The sequence below is a fragment of the Panthera onca genome, chromosome A2 (assembly GCF_046562875.1).
Source record: "Panthera onca isolate mPanOnc1 chromosome A2, mPanOnc1 haplotype 2, whole genome shotgun sequence".
Lineage (NCBI taxonomy): Eukaryota > Metazoa > Chordata > Mammalia > Carnivora > Felidae > Panthera > Panthera onca.
In genome coordinates this window covers 92804802-92825387 of record NC_138340.1, presented here as the reverse complement: position 1 = coordinate 92825387, position 20586 = coordinate 92804802, and the positions used below count along the sequence as shown (strand labels likewise).

At 36.5% G+C, this 20586-nt stretch overlaps 1 protein-coding gene and 1 pseudogene across 1 annotated transcript in view; one reads left to right on the top strand and one right to left on the bottom strand.

Annotated features, from left to right (window-relative positions):
• Positions 1 to 20586, bottom strand: part of ZNF804B (zinc finger protein 804B) — a 506862-nt gene that overhangs the window by 143657 nt on the left and 342619 nt on the right. The gene's annotated exons all lie outside the window — the stretch shown is intronic.
• Positions 13967 to 18628, top strand: LOC132673560 (60 kDa heat shock protein, mitochondrial pseudogene; annotated as a pseudogene).

The window sequence follows — 20586 nt, the reverse complement described above, 5'->3', positions numbered from 1 at the left end:
ACATAACCTAAAAGTTATGATCTTAATCATTTTAAGGAGTACAGTTCAGTGTTACTATATTCATTCATATCATTGTGCAACCATCACCATCTATCTTCAGAATTCTTTTAATCTGGCCAAACTCTGTATCCATTAGACAATAGTTACCCATGACCCTTGGCGACTTCCTGCCTTCCTTCCTTCCTCCTTCTCACCCTCCCTCCCTCTTTCTCTCCTTCCTTCCTTCTCCCTTTTTCTTTCTTTCTTTCCTTCTTCTTTCTTTCCTTTTTTGTTCTGTTTTTTAAATTTATTTTTATTTTATTTAAATCCAAGTTAGTTAAAATATAGTGTAATAATGGCATCAGTAGTATTTAGTAACTCATCACACCCATGTAACACCCAGAGCTCATCCCAACAAGTACTCTCCTTTTTAAATTTTTTTTAATGTTTATTTATTTTTGAGAGAGAGAGACAGAATGTAAGTTGGGGAGGGGCAGAGGGAGAGGGAGACAGAGAATCCTAAGTAGGCGCCAAGCTCTGAGCTGTCAAAACAGAGCCAGACATGGGGCTAGAACTGTGAGATAATGACCTGATAATGACCTGAACAAAAGTTGAAAGCTTAACTGACTGATCCACCCAGGTGTCCCTACAAGTGCCCTATAAGTACTTAATGCCCATCACCTATTTAGCCCATCCCCCTAGCTGGCATCCCTCTAGCAAACCTCAGTTTGTTATCTGTATTTAAGAGTCTCTTATGGTTTGCCTCCCTCTCTGTTTCTATCTTATTTTTCCTCCCCTTCCCCCATGTTCATCTGTTTTGTTTCATAAATTCCATATATGAGTGAGATCATATGATATTTATCTTTCTCTGACTGACTTATTTTGCTTGGCATTAATACAGTCTACTTCCATCCACCTTGTTGAAAATGGTAAGATTTCATTCTTTCTGAATGCTGAGTAATATTCCATTGTGTATAGATACCACATCTTCTTCATTGATTTGTCAGTCAATGGATATTTGGGCTCTTTCCATAATTTGGTTATTGTTGATAGCACTGCTATAAACATTGGGGTTCATGTGCCCCTTCGAATCAGCATTTTTGTTTCCTTTAGATAAATACCTAGTAGTGCAATTGCTGGGTTATAGGGTAGTTCTGTTTTTAATTTTTTGAGGAACCTCCCTACTGTTTTCAAGAGTGGCTGCACCAGTTTGCATTCAGACCAACAGTGCAAAATGTTCCCCTTTCTCTGCATCCTTGCCAACATCTGTTGTTACCTGAGTTGTTCATCTTAGCCATTCTGATCAGTGTGAGATAGTATCTCATTGTGGTTTCGATTTGTATTTCCCTGATGATGATTGATGTTAAGCATCTTTTCATGTGACTGTTAGCCATCTGGATATCTTCCTTTGAAAAGTGTCTATTCATGTCTTTTGCCCATTTCTTCCCTGCATTATTGTTTTTTGGGTGTTGAGTGTGATAAGTTCTTTATAGATTTTGGTTACTGACCCTTTATCTTACATGTCATTTGCAAATATCCTCTCCTATTCCATATGTTGCCTTTTATTTTTGCAGATCATTTCCTCTGCTGTGCAGAAGCTTCTTATGTTGATGAGGTCCCAATAGTTCACTTTTGCTTTTGTTTCCTTTGCCTCTGGAGACATCTAGTAAGAAGTCGCTGTGGCTGAGGCCAAGAAGTTGTTGCTTGTTCGTTCCTCTAGGATTTCCTGTCTTACATTTAGGTCTTTCATCCATTTTGAATTTATGTTTGTGTATGGTGTAAGAAAGTGGTCCAGCTTCATTCTTCTGCATGTCACTATCCAGTTTTCCCAACACCATTTGCTGAAGAGACTGTCATTTTCTCACTGGATATTCTTTCCTACTTTGTCAAAGATTAGTTGGTCATGCATTTATGGGCCCATTTCTGGGTTCTCTATTTTATTCCATTGAGTTATGTGTCTGTTTTTGTGCCAGTACCATACATCTTTTGATTACAACTTTGTAATATAGCTTGAAGTCCAGAATTGTGATGCCTCCAGCTTTGATTTTTGTTTCCAACATTACTTTAGCTGTTCAGGGTCTTTTGTTGTTCCAGAAAAATATTGTGATTGTTTGTTCGAGCTCTGTGAAGAATACTGGTGTAATTTTGATAGGGACTGCTTTGAATATGTAGATTGCTTCGGGTAGTATCGACATTTTAACAATATTTGTTCTTCCGTGAGCATGGAATGTTTTTTTCCATTTTTTTGTGTTTTCTTCAATTTCTTTCATAAGCTTTCTATAGTTTTCAGCATACATATATTTTACCTCCTTGGTTAGGTTTATTCCTAGTGGGGTTTTTTTGGTGCAATTATAAATGGGATTGATTCCTTGATTTCTGTTTCTGCTGCTTCATTATTGGTGTATAGAAATTCAACTGATTTCTGTACTTTGATTTTATATCCTGCAAATTTGCTGAATTCAGCTATCAGTTCTAGCATTTTTTTGGTGGAGTCTTCAGGGTTTTCCACTTAGAGTATCATGTCACCTACAAAGAGTGAAAGTTTGACTTCTGCCTTGAAGGTTTGGATGCCTTTTATTTCTTTGTGTTGCCTGATTGCTGAGGCTAGGACTTCCAACACTATGTTGAACAACAGTGATGAGAGTGGATATCTCTGTCGTGTTCCTGACCTTAGGGAGAAAGCTCTCAGTTTTCCCCATTGAGGATGATATTAGCAGTTGGTCATTCATATATGGCTTTCATGATGTTGAGGTATGTTCTTTCTATCCCTACTTTCCTGAGGGTTTTTATCAAGAAAGAATGCTGCATTTTCTTTCTTTCTTTCTTTCTCTTTCTTTCTTTCTTTCTTTCTTTCTTTCTTTCTTTCTTTCTCTTTCTTTCTTTCTTTCTTTCTTCTTCTTCTTCTTCTTCTTCTTCTTCCTTCCTTCCTTCCTTCCTTCCTTAAGAGTTTTTTCCCCATTCCCCCTGCCCCATACCCCAGTCTCTGGTAACCATCATTGAATCTGGAGGACATTATACTAAATGAAACAAGTCACACATAGATATGGAAGATATAGATATACATAAAGTCAAACTCATAATAATATAGAAGAATGGCAGTTGCCTAATAATAAAAATAGTTTATAATCTTCATTTAAAAAGAGATATGACATCTTAGTTTTTGTTGTTAAAATCTATGCATACACTCATTGATGATATCTAAAAGTCTTAAAGATTGAGGGATATGAGAGAAGGCCAGTCAGCATACATATGGCCAATGACCTAGAAGACTTCAGTTTACCTATTCTACAGCTGCTTGTCATCTGAACATGAGCAGGCAAAGTCTCAGAATATATGCAAAATGTCAATCAGCAGAAGTAGTAATTTAGACTACATTTTAGAACAAGAAAATACTTAGGCAAGTTTATTTAGTTGCTATCATTAACATCAAGAAAATAAGTAATTATATCTTATATGTTTTATAAAGAATAACAGCTTTGCTGAAGAATGATAATATATTTATGAAAAAATTCAAGCCACAGAAAGAATCAAAGACTAAAATTTTAAATCACCTAAAACTGGGAAATTAACTATCCTTTAAAATTGTGTGAACATTATTTTGAACACCTCTTTCTGCATGTGTAAAGATAGTATAGTCAATGTATTGAAAAATAGGATCATATTCATACACAATTTTTAAACAAAAACATTTTAATTTTATTTGGATTTAGCAGAAGAAAGTACACTAAAGCTGAAGAAATTGCTAAACTTCAGACAAGTTTTTTTTTTTAATAAGACCTATGAGTTCTTAAAATATCTCTCTAAAGTTAGGATAAATTTTTTGAAAAGCAAATTGGTAGTTTGAAGAAAAATGTGCTATAGTTTGGATCAGCATTAGTTGACTCCTTGCTATGAAAGATAATTAGCTCTTTTACATTACTTAAAAATATCTGGCAAAACTCTAAACAAAACATGGCAAGCTAAATCCATATAAAAATAGTGTAAATTATCTGTAAGTCAATATGAATAATATAAATAATAGTGCATATTGTCCAAGTTGGATGAATCCCAGGAACAGCAAGGTTTAACACTATACTTTTATTAGTGTAATTCATAGGTTAACAATTTAAAAAAACAGAAAACAGCAAAAAATTTATCAAAATTGACACACAAATTCCTGACACCTGCATGACAAACAAACAAACAAACCAATAAACAAAACCACATCTGTGTCCTGTTGTGTGATCCTTACACAGTGTTCCTCCCTAAGGGTAAATATTCAACAGTAAAGATGGTCTATGAGTTGTGGGTTCTTCTACACCACCATCTCCCCCATATACCAGTGCCCAGGTTTATAGTTCCATTCATAGGCTCTTTAGACAGAGTTCCTGGCACTGTTTTCAGGTAAATTGCTTTCCACATAAGGCCAGAATAGGTTGACTTAGATGCTTATTCTCTATCACATCTTGTTCTATATTCCTGAATACTTAACAGTTTTATATTTAGTATAAGTTGATTTACCATCTTGTAGTCAGAAACTCATTATGAATGTTAAAAATTAATAATAATCATGAAAAACACCTGTGGTCTCTGTACTCAATAAAACAAATTATTTTCCATGAGTTCAGTTGTACGTTGGTGGTTAAATTATTTCTTGAGAAGAGACCACAAGGGCTTTTAATGTTGACAACTGTATTTCTAGATTGGAGTATGTGTATTACAATCACATGGGAACAGATGGATTATGACACCAATGACAAAGCAGATTAAGTAAATAAATTAATTAATTTGATCAAGGAGTTTCTAATAAAATATAAGTAGTAAAATCCCTATGCAGCCTTTACTAGTAATGAGATTTCAGGGGTCAAAAAATACCACACTGTGTTTTCCCCCAATTCTCACCTGAACCTCAAATGTAGTATTCCAAATTTCAGATCTGGTGGTGTGTGGGAAGGGGGGGATTATTTTGAGTCTAGTACTTTTTAATTACTTTAAAAATGGATCAAAATAAACATGACTTTGTATCACAATCCAATAATTTGATTTTCTGACCTCTTTAATCTGAACTTTTTTTTCTTTCTAGAATGTCTACTCCAGTGTACTTTATAGCTATTATACCAGTTCTGATGTACTAACTGCAATTGAATATTTAATAACCTGTCCTTCTTTCTTTAGACTGACACACCCTAAGCACAGATACTAATTTTTCAAGGGTTTAGGGTGTGCCATAGCTTCATAGGTAGAAACTCACCAAATAATATTTAAGGGTCTCAAAATATTCATACACCATCCAAAGAGGATGCCATGTACCCTGGGAAAGATTAGCCCCCTCAAAAAGCCTGAGCCTGGTGCTCCTTCCTACTCCCTTCTCTGGAATACAGCTCTAGTTTGATCCCTTTCAAACGTACCCCTTTTGTCTGTTGGGGGAAACGCTTAATATCCCAATTCCATCTCTTGACAAGTTACCCATGACCAACTATAGAAATATAACTTAAATGAAAGGGACACAGGCACCTGGGTGGCTCAGTCAGTTAAGCGTTGGACTTCAGCTCACATCATAATCTCCTGGTTCTCGAGTTCAAGCCCTACATCAGGCTCTGTGCTGACAGCTCAGGGCCTGGAACCTGCTTTGGATTCTGTGTCTCCTCTCTCTGCCCATTCCCCCCTCGCATTTTGTCTGTCTCTCTCAAATATTAGTAAAAAACATTTAAATTTTTTTAAGAAATAAATGAAGGGGATATTAGAAGGATCTGTGACCTCTATAGTTCTTAAATCTTCCAGACACTCTTAAAACCCTCACACTTTGCAGGTAAAGTGACATGCAGAGAACATTAAGTGACCTATGTAAGGGCAAAGATTTAACTAATGAAAAAATGGGACTGGAGGTTGGGCCAGCAGATTCCTAGCCCTGTGCTTCGTCTAACAAGACAATGTTTCTAAGTGTGTTCACTGGATCATCTCAATGAGAGTCAATGCATGTACTTATACATTTGTAAATTCTCAGCCCCACCACACAATCATAGAATCAGTTTTCCAATGGGAGAGCCATCTATAATATTCAAAATATTTAACAATAATTATGGCACAGATATGGACTGTTCAAAATAGAATTAAATCTAGGTCCTAAAGGATACCAGCTGTCAACAATGGATGTTTGGTAGTGGTATTTACCAGATGAATATCAGGGCTGACTTGATATGATACTGAGAACCCTGCATAAGCCCCTCGTTCCTGCCGATTCGGTGCTCCAAAATAGGGATTTACTATTTGTCTCCTTGTGCCAGGACTGCATGAATTTTGGAAGTATGAACTCTCTGAGATTAAATACTTAAAATAAAAATAGATTTGAGGATTTTTCTCCCCACATGTTAAGTGATAAAACTCTTATCTCAAGTTTTAGATAATGACTATTTGACATTAAGATATGAAAAGTGCTTTGGCATTTTTACAATAGAATAATTGAAAAGACATAAATTACTGTCTTTGAATACTTGTTCACTACATGTTATTTACCAAGAAGAAAAATAATAACTCCACTGTCACTATTGACTTATTATCAATGCTGGCTAACTTAGGGTAACTGTAGGAATTAAAAGTAACTATAATCACTATAACTATAATCAACGGAATGGCAGATTTGTGACTTTCTTTATACAGTAGTATTTTTAAAAACTTAAATTCTTGGCCAAGGTTTTGTACCTTTATTTTGAATGGATTCCATCTGCAAAGGTAAGCCATGTAAGTTCAAGACTGACAGTTTAAATTTTGTTATTTGGGGTTTGTTTTCCTAGGAAACCCTTGGGAAATTGATTTGAAATGCTGAATGGGAATTCGGTGAATAGACACTAAAAATTTACAATGGACAAATAAGATGTGACCCAGCCCAGAGAACAAAATGAAAGGTTCGTGCAGTAGGGTCAGTAGCTCTGACTTCAATTTCAGCTCAGAGGTAACCTTCTAATACCTTCTTCCATTGAGTGACAGGATAAGAAGCCAAAGGCAGAAAATCAGCCTAATTCTCCCAGGCAGCAAGTCAGAAATTTCCAAAGAAGCCCCGGGAGTGACTCAAAAAGAGCAACTAATTCTCATAGGCATCTGTCGACTTGATTGTTTATGGCTAGCTTGTTCCTTTTTTAAGGTAGTAAGAGAGAGAAACAGACTGAAACTCGAGATTTTTTTTTTTTTTAAACAGGGATATTCATCAGAGAATATAAAAGATTGAAGAGAGTTCAAAAACGGGACAGTTCAACAGGTGTAGTCAATACAACATCATTTATTAGATTCTTCTGGGTAGTGTCTATCTGATGATGGCCTGTGGTATGTGATTATTAAAAGTTCTATTCACAAACCTCTTAAGTGCCTGCATTTCAACAGCAGCAGTTTTCTTGGGTAAATCAGGTCCTTTTGATTTCTTTGGAGAAAATATTGATTTAATTTTCAAATCACTTTTTATTTTATTCATCAGACTACTGATATTAATATTTTTAAATAGATATTATTTTAGAATTGCTTCAGTAAGATAATCTACATTTTTTCTTTGTTTATGGTAGAGAAAGTTAAAAGTAAAATACAGATAAAATAAGAGATTGAAATTTCCAGGAGAATGAACAACTTGCCTATTTCTGTTCTCTTTTTCTGCTCATATACTCTTATTTGCTATTTGTATGTCAGAGGTATCTGGAAGCCACACTGTATTTAGTTATACCATACACACTGGAAACACTTTTACTAGCAAACGGTATGGATGAATAATATTCAATCAGAAACGATAGCTAACATTTGTTGGAAAAGTACTATGAGTGAGTTACCCTATTAAACATTTCACAAGAAGTAACTTAGTTAACCAGTGATAACAATCTGAAGATATAAATCTTGTATCCATGCAGCTGGGAAAATTAAAATTAAATGATTTGTCCAAGATTACAGGCGTCAAAAGTAGCAGAGTTAGACTAGGAATCTACGTTAGCTTGACTTCATAGCATATTCTCCATACTCTACATTTTCTCTTGCTATATGTAGGTAAATTATGTAATAATTACTAACTACTATATTCAGGAACTTAAAAAGTAAAGGTATTTGAATCAACATGACTAAAGTTTTGACATTTCCCCCCTTAGTATTAGGCCACTTTTTATGTCATCTGCTAGTACTTACTAATAGGAAAACAAATGCAGGCACAAGACTAGGGCTGGAATCCTTATCATCCTTTCACTGACAACAAAACCAATAGGAATCTGGGCTCTGCTCTCCAATATCTGGGTTAGAAATTCAAATGATGATTGATCAGTGGTTGGAAACATACATACGGCATTCTTATAGTTTGATTTATTTTCAGGTCTGCTTGTAGAATCGCTTTGTGATCACATTTTTTTTTTCTATACTTTACACATTCATGTATAAACACTTTAATTGTACTATTTATCTTCAACGCTTTTAACTTAAACAGTTCATTTTATCCTCTTTCAACTGAGCCCCAGTATACACGTCTGTCCCAATTATAGTTACCTTGACTATTCTGCTTCCCTTAGTTCCAGAAACGTGCAGAATTACTTCTCAAGTATTTCAAGGTGTACCATTTTGAAAACTGTCTATTTATATGGCAGACTTTAGGAAGAAAAACTGTGAATGTCTGAATGGCTTTACTTTATTTCTATAAGTCTATAGGACATCTATAGGAAACTACCTCAGCTTATCATTTACACCCATTGCTGCATTTTAAATGCATTGCAATTTACATGTCTCCTAATTTCATTACAAGCGCTCTTAGAAGTACTTGACTGGCAATTGCTATTGCCATGTTCATTATCCCTACATTTAGATTAATGTCACATCCTAATATGCTTATAAGTAATTCTGTAGTTTTATGGGTACATTATTGCATCCTACAAAATGGGCTTAAGCTATAAGATCTTTTTTCTGTCTTATTTCTGATAGATGTTCATTGATTTTCTTCATCATCTTTTGAGTATTTTTAAATTTACCAAAAAAGTGGATCCCATCAATATCTCTGACCACGTACTGATGTTTACAGATGTTCCATGGTAATAATGTTTCTAGGGGATGATATTTTAATGCTTCCCTGTTGGAGGATAATGAGTTTAAACATCATTTGGAAGCTCAATGATCTCTTTATTTGGAGACTGATTCAGAGTATGCTGAAGATCCTAGTTCATTTTGATTTTATGCCAAAAACTTTCTGGGAGTGGTAAATGCAGCACGGAATTCAGGAGATAAGTGGAAAATATGTCTAATTTTTGTGACTTTAAAGATGAAAGAACAGATTTTGTTTTTTTAATTCCCCAACCTAAGCTTTACAGAACTAACTGAAAATTAAAAAAAAAAAAAAAAAAAGAAAAAAAAAAAAAAAAGAGGTTTTATCCTCTGGATTAGTGCACTGATCTCAAATCAATTATAATGAATGTCTCTGAACAACCTAGGGAAGGAAACACATTGTATTCATCAATTTGTTCACTAAAATGGAGCATAGGATCTGGTCCACAGTATGAAATAAGTACACATTTGTGGAAAGAATCAAGTTTTTAAAATGATTACATGATTTTGTTCATGATTACAATTAGTTTATAGAGTGTAAACGACTCCTTAAATCAAAATCTGATGATTTTAAGAGCTGAATAATGCTATAATCAGAAAACCAAAGAACTGGTTGTCTTCTCCTACCCAACACAGTGCTGGACACACCGTATATGTAAAGTAATATTTAACGTATGAATACATCAGTGAAGTCATCAAAACAAATATAACTTCAATGTTTAAACTATCACACTATTTGGTCACAGTATCACATGTTTATTGTTGAAATGATTGTCTTTTCAAGATATAACCATGGTTTCATTCCTGAATCCTCCCATGTGTTCATTTATTACATATGAATACTAGCTCTTTTTCTTTTCTTTAATTATCTGTAAAACATTGTTCTTTGGTGACATTTTTTGAAATATAAATATATAATCATGTAAAGCTCATTTGACTTTTTGAAGGTCTAATGCCATTTTAGATTTAGAATCTTCTTGAAAAATAAAACTTAAGGCTTCTATTTCTTTTTTATTGCAATAGAATACTAGCAAATACCTACTAGATATTATTCACTTTGATCTATCCATTATTTTAAAAGAAAAGAATGCATATTAGCCTGGATCCTAAAGCTTACCACTATTTTTATGACAATTTTTTCCTTAAAATAAAATGACATGCATTAATTATAGGATTCATGGAAAATAAAGAAAAGTATAAAGAGAATTTTAAGTTCATATGACATTTCTGAATGAAAGTTTTTGTGTTTCTCTAAGCTAATTCAAATATATTTTCCCTGTTATTGGGAGATTATAAAGGTTTCATAAACCCTACTAAGACTTTAAAGAAATGAATATCTATACTTTTTTTTTTCCATTCACCAGGAGTAACTATAAATAGATACTCTTCATACAAGGATATGAGTTGAATAGAATGTGTTTATCTAACGTTATTAGAAAGATTATATCTACATGCTAGGACTTCTATACCAGAAATAATTTAAGGCAATTTATACCAGCTCATGTTGGAATAATGGGAAGAAAATGACATATACTCACTGTGTTGAAATTTGTAGGAAAATGTTCTTGCAGAACTCCCATAAAATGTTTAATTTCAAAAGCAAAGAAAAATTTCATTCTCATTAGGATAGCTATTATTCAAAAAGAAAAAAGAACAAAGAAAAGAAAAAGAAAGAAAGAAAGAAAGAAAGAAAGAAAGAAAGAAAGAAAGAAAGAGGAAAGAAAGAAAGAAAAAGACAGACAAGAAACTAACAAGTGTTGGTGAGGATGTGGAGAAATTGGGGCCTTTGTACATTCCAAAAGCAAGTTCAAAGCTCATAAATTTTGAACTATTTTTCAAGGTTAAAAATAATTCTAAGACAAAAATGCACTTGATATTTCTCAGGTTTTTTTTTTTTTTTTTACTGTGATATGATCAATAAAGAATAGTAAGCCAAATGAGAGCTTCATATTCTGTTCATTTATGCAGTTTCAATGTGTTTAGAACATCTAAAAATGACTAATTTTGTCATCTCCCTTTTGGTAAACACATCTAAGCTAGTGAGAAGCATATTTATATTTCCTGTCAGACAAAAATATGTGGAAAGATGTCAAAAGTAGACAGGACATACATGATACCTTTTCTCACAACTAAAATATATCTTAAAATATCAAGTTTGGTATTGAGAGTAAAATGACATGAGCTAATAAAAAACCTTCATCTTAATACCATCTCTCTGCATCATATGGAGTATATTTTTTATGGAATGTATAAGAAAGACGTAAGAATATCTACATATCTAATGACTTACAGAGTAAAAGAATTTATAACAAAGACCTTTGTGATACGAGTTCTGTTAGGAAATAGCTAAAGGAGCTAAAGCAAATGCTAATTAAAAGGTTTTAAAGTGAAAATGGGGAATGGGCTAGATGGGCAATGGGCATTAAGGAGGGCGCTTGTTGGGATGGGCACTGGGTGTTATACATAAGTGATGAATCACTAAGTTCTATTCCTGAAATGATTATTGCACTACATGTTAACTAACTTGGATTTAAATTAAAAAATAAATTAAAAAAACTAAATAAAGTAAAAATGTGACAAATCAAATTAAACTATGATACAGACAGAAGAACTATCAAGAGGTGCTGAGGAGGAGTAGACTGCTCACTTAGAGACAGGTTGCACAGACACCTTTATGCAATATTTGGAAAATATCCAAGATCAGCAAATACCTCAGTTACTTTCTTGGCTTTTACATGGCTCCATACCTCATATCAATATGCACCAGAATGCCCAACTTTCACATATTTTTCAAGTCAGAAAAATGCGCCCTGGGGATTAACATGTATAGATTTCTACTGGAGGTCAGGCATAAAAAAGAATGGTGATGAATACTTGTAATTCGATCCTCATTTATTTTAGCAGTTTGTTAATTATCAAATATAATCAGTGTTTCCTAATCACTCTGTAGCTGAAAACAAGGGTTCATGTTGGATGATTTAACAGACCGTAATGTAGGATTTATAATCCAAATATCCTTTTCCTACCTCTGAAATACATATGTAAAGAAATAAGATTAGGAAAATGCACCTGTTTAAAAATAACAAATCTTAACCATTGGCCAGAAATCTGTGTCCATAAAGGACATGCTCAGTAGTTACAAAACACATTTTCCTTTGAAAGTGAACTACCAGGAGAATAGGATGTTTAGCAATCCATACAATGAAGAGCAATAAAAATGTGGGATATTACATCTTGGAGTAAAGATCAGACACACTGAGCTAAGTTGTTCTATGCAGCCTTGCACAAAAAGATCACTGAAGAAGACAGGCATTAGAATCTTCCAGAACTTTGCTCCAACTTGAGTGATTTCTGAATCCATACACCCGAGACAAGGCAGGGAGTTGGAGATAGGGAGGATTATGGGAAAAGTGTGCAGAGAAGCACTTAGGTCAGACTCTCTAGATGTGCAGTCGTGGTGGGTACTCTACTGAGCAGAATGCCTCCCAGACTTAGCGGGCTCTGTCGCAATTTCCTTTGAAGTCCTAAGAAAGTAATCGATCATTCTTGATTCATCATTTCTGGGTGCAGAGATCATGCTCTGGTGAGCAGGCCCATTTGTCATTAAGGTTGGCCTGAGACAGCGGAGGGCAGAAAAGGGCAGCTCGGTTCCCACTCTGTCACGCGTTTGCCTGGAAGCTGCAGCTTTCCTACATTTTCTCCTAAAACTGTCACCTTTCCCATCAAAAACTTTCACATAAACACGTGGTGTGTTACTCTAATGGATAAAGTCAATCAAATATATTCTGGTTCTAGTTGCATTTATTAAGTTCAAACAAGTCCACATAGGTACTGAAATATGTTAAAGGTATTTTGTTTGCTTGTTTTCCAGGGGGATTTTATTTAGCTTCCCCCCCTCCTCCCCCCGCTCAGGTTTAGTGACTAATTTCATGAGAAAATAGGCCAATTCACTGAAACAATCCTTTCCATGAAAATGAGAAATCCATTTCCATATACTGGCAAGTCACATTAATTCCCTGTGACTTAGGTCCTTACACAAAAAATTGGGAGAAAATGATGCTTTTTGTACGTTTCTCAGAGGTACTCCAGGTAGTAATGAGATGGTGTCTTTAGAGTCTAGGAGTTCCCTGAGGAGATGTACAATACAACTCAAATTACCACTCCATTATGATTTATCTTTGCTTTATATAAGCTGTTTACTGTTAGCAGCATTTTCCATGTAGAAACCTTTTATATTGCCAAAGTGCATTAGCCATGATGTTTATTTCTACTCCTTGCTTGTAAAGGGTCGGAGGCTACAAAACAGAACTTTTAACTGCATTAGGTGTAACTATTGTCTTCCAGCACTAATTTGTCCTTCCTTAAATGACTTCTATACAGCAAGCAGCTTTGAAAATGTGAGCAAGAGCTCCCAAGGGACAAGTGAAATGCAACACAGCGGTAGAGGAAAGCTAATTTCCAGTCACATGAAGGAAATGGAAGATGGGCCCAGCTAACATTGTAAAACATACAGAGATAAACAGCACACTCTCTCCAACGTGCATGGCCTTATGTGCAAGGAGCTGAGGTCCCTCTTGCACCCTCTCAGCAAGTCAGCCCTCCGGGAGCTACCATTCTCAGTCATTGGGGCCCCATCACCAAGACTCAAGCTTACTATCTCTCACTTTCAGGGCCCAGGATAGTCTCATCCATTTTTTTTTTTTTTTGCCTCCTGCCGAGTGAATCTATAGCACTAGTTCTTCTCAGGTCTCAGGGCTGCCATCTTAGTTTATTCACCTCAACTCTCCTAGAGTATTCCGGCTGCCACCAGCTACCACCAGGCTGTTTTTCCTGAACCTGAACCCATTTCTACTTTGAACTCATCTAGTAAACTTGTGTCCGACTTTTGCCTCAATCTCAGGACCCTCCATCATTTAAGTTAAAGCACTGTAATGGAGCAGTTTAAAACACTGGGGTGATGGCCAAAAGATTGCACTTCCAATTGCTGACTGTTCTTTACCAGCTGCAGGACTCTCCAGAAAATTGCTTCTTTAATTCTCAGCTCCTTCAGCTGAGAAGTAAGAGAAATAATCCTTCCCTCTCCCCCTCTCCAGGGGGTGGTTGTTAGGAATAAGAGACAATGTAGGCAAAGTGTTGAGCACAATGTCCATCACGCTATCTGTAACAAGTAGTAGTTGCTGTTGTTGCAAAATCTGGCTTCATTCCAGCCATGAAAATCACATCTTTTAAGAGTGGACAACAGTAAGGGCCCCTGGGTGGCTAAGTTAAGCGGTTAAGCATCTGATTTTGGCTCAGATCATGATCACACTGGTCATGAGATTAAGCCCCATGTGGGGCTCTGCGCCGACAGCAGGAAGCCTGCTTGGGATCTTGTCTCTCTGCCCCTCCTCCACTCATGCACTCTCTCTCAAAATAAATATATTTTTTTAAAGGTATACAACAACACAATAATAGTGATAGTAGCTAACATTTGTTCAGTACTTCCTAGGTATCGGGTCTTAGTGTAAGTGCTTGACATACGTCAACCCATTAATTCTCAAAATATTCCCTTAAAATAGATATGATGGTTGCCTTCATTTTACTAACAACAGAAGTGTGGCACAAAATGATCACATGATGCCTAGGTTACACCAGGAAGTGGGGGGGAGCTGGGACTCAAATCTAGTAAACCTGGATCCAGAGCCTGTGTTCCTGGCCTATGCCTCAATGGTTCCCCATTCCCTCCCTGGAACCTGTGGGCTGCTATTTCTCTTTTTTGGAATTTCTTCCCTTTCAACTCTAGAGTTCCCTATCTTACGCATTATTCGAGTCCCACTTCAGGTCCCCCTTTTCCCAGAAAATGCTTCCAGTTCTCACTGCATTCATTCTTTTTCTGAACTCTAACAATCCTGTGTTACATAACGTGGCACTTAATTACACACTGCATCATATTATTTTAAAATTTTTCTCACCCATGTTGTTTGCCCTTAGTAGCCTTCTAGGACCTTGAAAGCCACAACTCTATCTTTCCTATGCACAGCACAGTACTGAGTCATTGGGGTGGGTTCTCAATCAAGACATGGAGACTGTTACATATTGTAATCTTCTGCATAATATTGCTTTGCCTGTATAGTGCTGTTTCCTGCATTTTATATATGCTACCTCATTTGAATTGCAGACAATTATTCACATACAAAAATACTCAGTAAGTATTTGATAGGTCATGTTACCAGGATTGAATGGAAAGCAAGCTTAGTATCTCTCTGGAACCCCTCTTCTAACCCAAACTCACACAATTCCTGAATCGTCCTCAGAAGAATGAGGAGCTGTGACAGATAAAAACAATTTTTCTAAAGTTTGAGAATACCAAGTTTGGGGATCCGCAGAATCCTTAGATAGATCCATTTTTTTTTTTATTTAAGGCATTTTGAGAACTTATAATTTTCTAAGAAGACAATTTCCTTAAGAGTCATACATAAGTAGAGCTCTTACCACCAGGCAATTTCCTCTGACATTTTCTTTAAAATTTTGATCTTTCCTCTTTCATTGGATGACTCCTCCTTGAAGCTTTTGGTGTTTTGCTAAGTGCTTCCTTCCCCCTCCTCTGTGATTATAGCCTCTAACATGGCCAGGCGGTTATGAAGTCCACTCTTTAATCAACATTTGTCCATGTGAGGCATAATTGGTCTTTTCATCTAACTAGCAATGATGAGCTGCCTATCCAGGCTGGCAATATTTTATTACTTCTCAGTAATACCCCTCCAAAATGGAAATAATTTAATGTTTGGACTCTTTTGGCAGCCTTTCTGATTCTCAAATAAATTGTGCTAAATATAAATCCATGTTTACTGAGAGACCTCCCACAGTGTTGAAGATATTTTGATTATCTTTGAAATTAGAACAAAGCCAACTTAGATATTGGGCTTTTAAAATGTAATTCTCTGTACAAAGTGCAGCACAAAGTCAATTTCAGTTCTATGTTCGCTCCAATAAAACATCTTCACAGAGAGGTGAACTTGCCTTTATCCTTTCTAAGGAGGGCAGGTAGCATTCCAAAGCCATACCACTTCTGGCTTCCCCACCAGGTTCCTAACAGTCCAAAGGAGGGGAAATTTATAAAATGTTTTCTTATGCTTCCATATAGAAAACATAAATGACTCAGATGACAAGTAGTTGATAGAACAGTTCTTCAAACTATACAATATATCTGAGTTTTATACTTGGGCTCCTAAAAGGAATTCATAAAGCTTAATCCCTAAGTTCCTAAAATACAGGAAACTGGCACAACAAAATTTCTTTCATTTTGTCCTCTGGTAATAAAATACCCAATTTCCTAAAGGAAAAGACAAACATTTTTGAGTGCTACTGTGCCAAGCAGTTGGCTACACACTTTTCACAGATATTACCTAATTATACCTTAGATACATTGGAGAAATTTTAAGCCTGTTTCATGGGTCAGTGAAATAGGTGACTATCTTTTCCTGTGACAAATTGTGAAGATCACAATTTTTAACATCAGTGTTTTTTAAGGGCCTTGAAAAACATACATTCTAACTGTGACAATATTAGGGGTACTCAGTTATAGTTGTTGAACTAGGTCAGGGGAACCTAGAATAAATAAATAAAGAACAAAAAAAAAGAATCAATAAATATTCCTTTTGGTTTTAGTTTTCTTCATTTATTTTAAAATGTTTATTTATTTATTTTTGAGGAGAGGAGGGGCAGCGAGAGAAGGAGAGAGAGAATCCCAAGCAGGTTCTGCACTGTCAGCACAGAGCCTGACCTGGGGCTTGAACCCATGAACTGTGAGATCCTGACCTCAGCCGAAATCAAGAGTCAGATGTTTAACTGACTAAGCTACCCAGGTGCCCTTCCACTTCTGTCTTATTGAAAATATTCAGTGTTTAAAGTTTTTGGTGTTGCTGTTGTTGTTGTTTGGTTGGTTTTGTTTGTTTGTTTGTTTGTTTTTTCCCTCTCCCCAGCTTGGGCCAGTCCCAGTCTGGTAAAACTGTCAATGAAGATGCTGCTTCTCTGTTATTCATTTCACTTCTTTCCTTCCTCAAAGTGGTATTTTTGAAGAGAAGCTTCATGCAGAATAGCAATGCCTTACATGGCTGGTGCAGTCATAAGCTGCATCAGAGTATTCTCCAGGGTAGGTGTGTAGTCTCTCTTTCCTTCTTGGATGTATTTGCAGTGTTTTCAGAGGTACTTTCTCTGGGTCATCTTCTGTATTACAATTCCCTTGATAAGTCAATGCCTCCTCCAGTAGGCTGCTTTGCTCCACCTGGACCGCTGGTTCCTCTCCTGGGTCACTTGTGGTTGAGGTCATCCTCCAGGGACATGCCCCTTCAGAATGGCAGATGGGCCACAGCGTTCTAACATGAATCGCTCAGGGGGCCCCCCAGAATAAAGGGCCCCTCTTTTCCAATGAGATGCAACTCCATTCTCTTTACTCTATAGGCAGGTATACCATTCCAGTTAATCTTTTGGCTTTTGACCTCTCTTGGTGAGAATCAGATACTAATTCCACTGGAACTGATTTCATAACATCTCAAGATATAACGTACCTAGTATGGTTTACTGAAGGCATGAAGTTTGATCGAAGTTATATTTCTCCATACTTTATTAATACATCAAAAGGTCAGAATGTGAATTCTAAGATGCATACATTTTATTGAGCGAAAGGAAAATTTCTAGTGTCCAGTCCTTTGCACCTTTTCTTGAAATTGCCAATGCTCACCATAAGCCCTTGGTCATAATTGCTGAAGATGCTGATGGAGAAGATCTGAGCATACTCATTCTGAAATTAGCTAAAAGTTGGTCTTCAGGTTATAGCAGTCAAAGTTCCAGGTTTTGGAGACAAGAGAAAGAAACAGCTTAAAGACATGGCTATTGCTACTGGTGGCAGTGTTTGAAGAAGGACTGACTCTAAATCTTGAAGATGTTCAGCCTTACAACTTCAGAAAATTTGGAGAGGTCATCATGACCAAAGATGATGCCATGATCTCAAAAGAAAAAGGTGACAAGCGTCCAGTTGAAAAATGTATTCAAGAAATATATTGAACAGTTAATATCACAATTAGTGAATATGAAAAGGAAAAGTTGAATGAACATCTGGTAAAACTCTCAGATGGAACAGCTGTGCTGAAGGGTGGTGGGACAAGTGATGTTGAAGTGATTGAAAGGAAACACAGAGGTAGAGATGCCCTCAATGCTATAGAAGCTGCTATTGAAGAAGGCATTGTTCTGGGAGGGGGTTGTGGCCTGCTTTGGTGCATTCCAGCCTGATTCAATAACTCCAGCTAATGAAGGTTGAAAAGTTCATACAGAAATTATTGAAAGAACACTCAATATTCCTACAATGACCATTGCTAAGAATGCAGGTGTTGAAGGATCACTGATAACTGAGAAAATTATACAAAGTACCTCAGAGGTTGGTCATGACGCTATGCTTGAAGATTTTTGGGATATGGTGGGAAAAGGAACCAATGACCCAACTAAGTTTATAAGAACTGCTTTACTGGATCTTCCTGGAGTGGCCTTTCTGTCAACTACAGCAGAAGCTGTAGTCACTGGAATTCCTTAAGAGAAGGACCCTGGAATGGGCGGAATGGGTGGCATGGGAGGTGACATGTTCTAATTCCTAGAATAGCGCTTTACTATTATAAATGCACAGTGAGAGGAAGGTCAAAGCAGTCCTCCTCAACAATAACTTCAGAGACATCAGCTGAAGGAAATGACTGAGGAAAAGGCTGACTGGTGGTTAAGAAAATCACAATACGGAGCCTGGGTGACTCAGTCAGTTGAGCATCAGACTCTTTGATTTCAGCACAGGTCAGGATCCCAGAGTCATGGGATCCTTCACTGAATGTGGAGGCTGCTTAAGATTTTCTCACATTCGCTCTCTAAAATAAAATTTTAAAAAGTCATATAACCATCAGTTACTAGTTTCAACTGACAACATTCAATGGTTTACTGCGGTCACCGTATTACATGCCTACAGACAACTTATTTTGTGTCTTTAAATAAAAAGACATTTGTACATTCCTGTACTGAATGCAAGAGCCACGTACCAACGTACTACTTTCAACATAAATCACTGGGGCATTTTTACGACTATTCTGTTAAAATCGGGATTTTAGTGCTTGCCATCTCCAGATGAAAAGTTAAGAAGCAGCCTCTCTGTGGAAAGCAAGAATAATTGTGTGGAAAGTAGCTAAATGTCCAATTATGTGACAACCTTCGTGTAATTAAAATTTAAATTTTAAAAAGAAGAAGAAGAAGGAGGAGGAGGAGAGGAGCACATGTCCTGGAGCCAGGTGTCAGACCTGGGCTCAAATCCTGGCTCTGCCACCAACCTGCCAAATAATCAGGAGGAAGTTACTGAAATTCTCCATGCCTGCTACCCTAATCTGTGAATGGTGACACTAACTGGTGGTAGTCTTTAACCTCATCAAATAATATGGGGGTATAATAAATATTAATGTCTTAGCACAGTTCCTAGCTTATAACAAGCACTCAGAAAGTGTTAATTATCACATACAGAAGAGTCTGGCCTCTACTATATTAGTCTCCACATTGGAGACTTCAAATCCAACTAGAAAGAAAAGATAGGTTTGTGCTCTGCTTCTGAGAACATTCTGTTACATTAGTTTTCTTGAGTACAGCATATTTATTTCCATTCCCTTCCTGTTTCCCAAATGATTTGTGGTCATTTTTAATAAATGATAAATATGCAATAACAACGTTAAAATAAGGGTAAAGCGCTAACGTCATGTAACTGAGGTAGATAATTATGTCCAATGTGCAAGCCAATGGAATTTTTAAAAATTGAGTATTAATTTTAACTCCAGACATAATGGAAGTCATAATGACCCAAGAAAATACGATGCTGTGTAGTTCTCATCCCACAGAGTTATCACTTTGCTGAGTTACTTGAACTTCAAGTTTTGAATATGTAAGACAGTGTCTCTATAAAGCTTCAAGTATAAAGGAAGGAGCACTGAAGATTAAAAACCAAACAGCAAACAAACAAAACAGCTTTCCAAAGGTCTCTTTTGATGGTACTGTCTTCAATATATGTGGGGACTAATATTCAAATATTAACAAAAGCATGCGTTCTCAAACTTCAGCATGTGTAACAAACACCTAGAAATAGGGGTACCTGGGTGGCTCAGTTGGTTAAGTGTCTGACTTTGGCTCAGGTCATGATCTCACAGCTCGTGAGGTCGAGCCCCGTGTTGGGCTCTCTGCTGATAGCTCAGAGCCTGGAGCCTGCCTCAGATTCTGTGTCTCTGTCTCTCTCTCTGCCCCTGCCTCATTCCTTTTCCCTCCCTCCCTACCCTCCGCCCCCTCAAAAATAAACATTTAAATAAAGCTAAAAAAAAAAAAAGGAAGAAACACCTAGAGATTAAATGAAGATTCCTAGGCCTGCCCCTGGAAGAAATGGGGGTGCAGAGTGTCCAAGAATCAGCTATAGATGGGCACTACAGTAAAGTTTGCTACAAGGAGGGCTCGGACCTCGCTCACAAACACTCAGCCAAATGTGGGCATAGCTGCTCTCACTGGGCAGCAACCACTTAAGAACCACAGATAAGA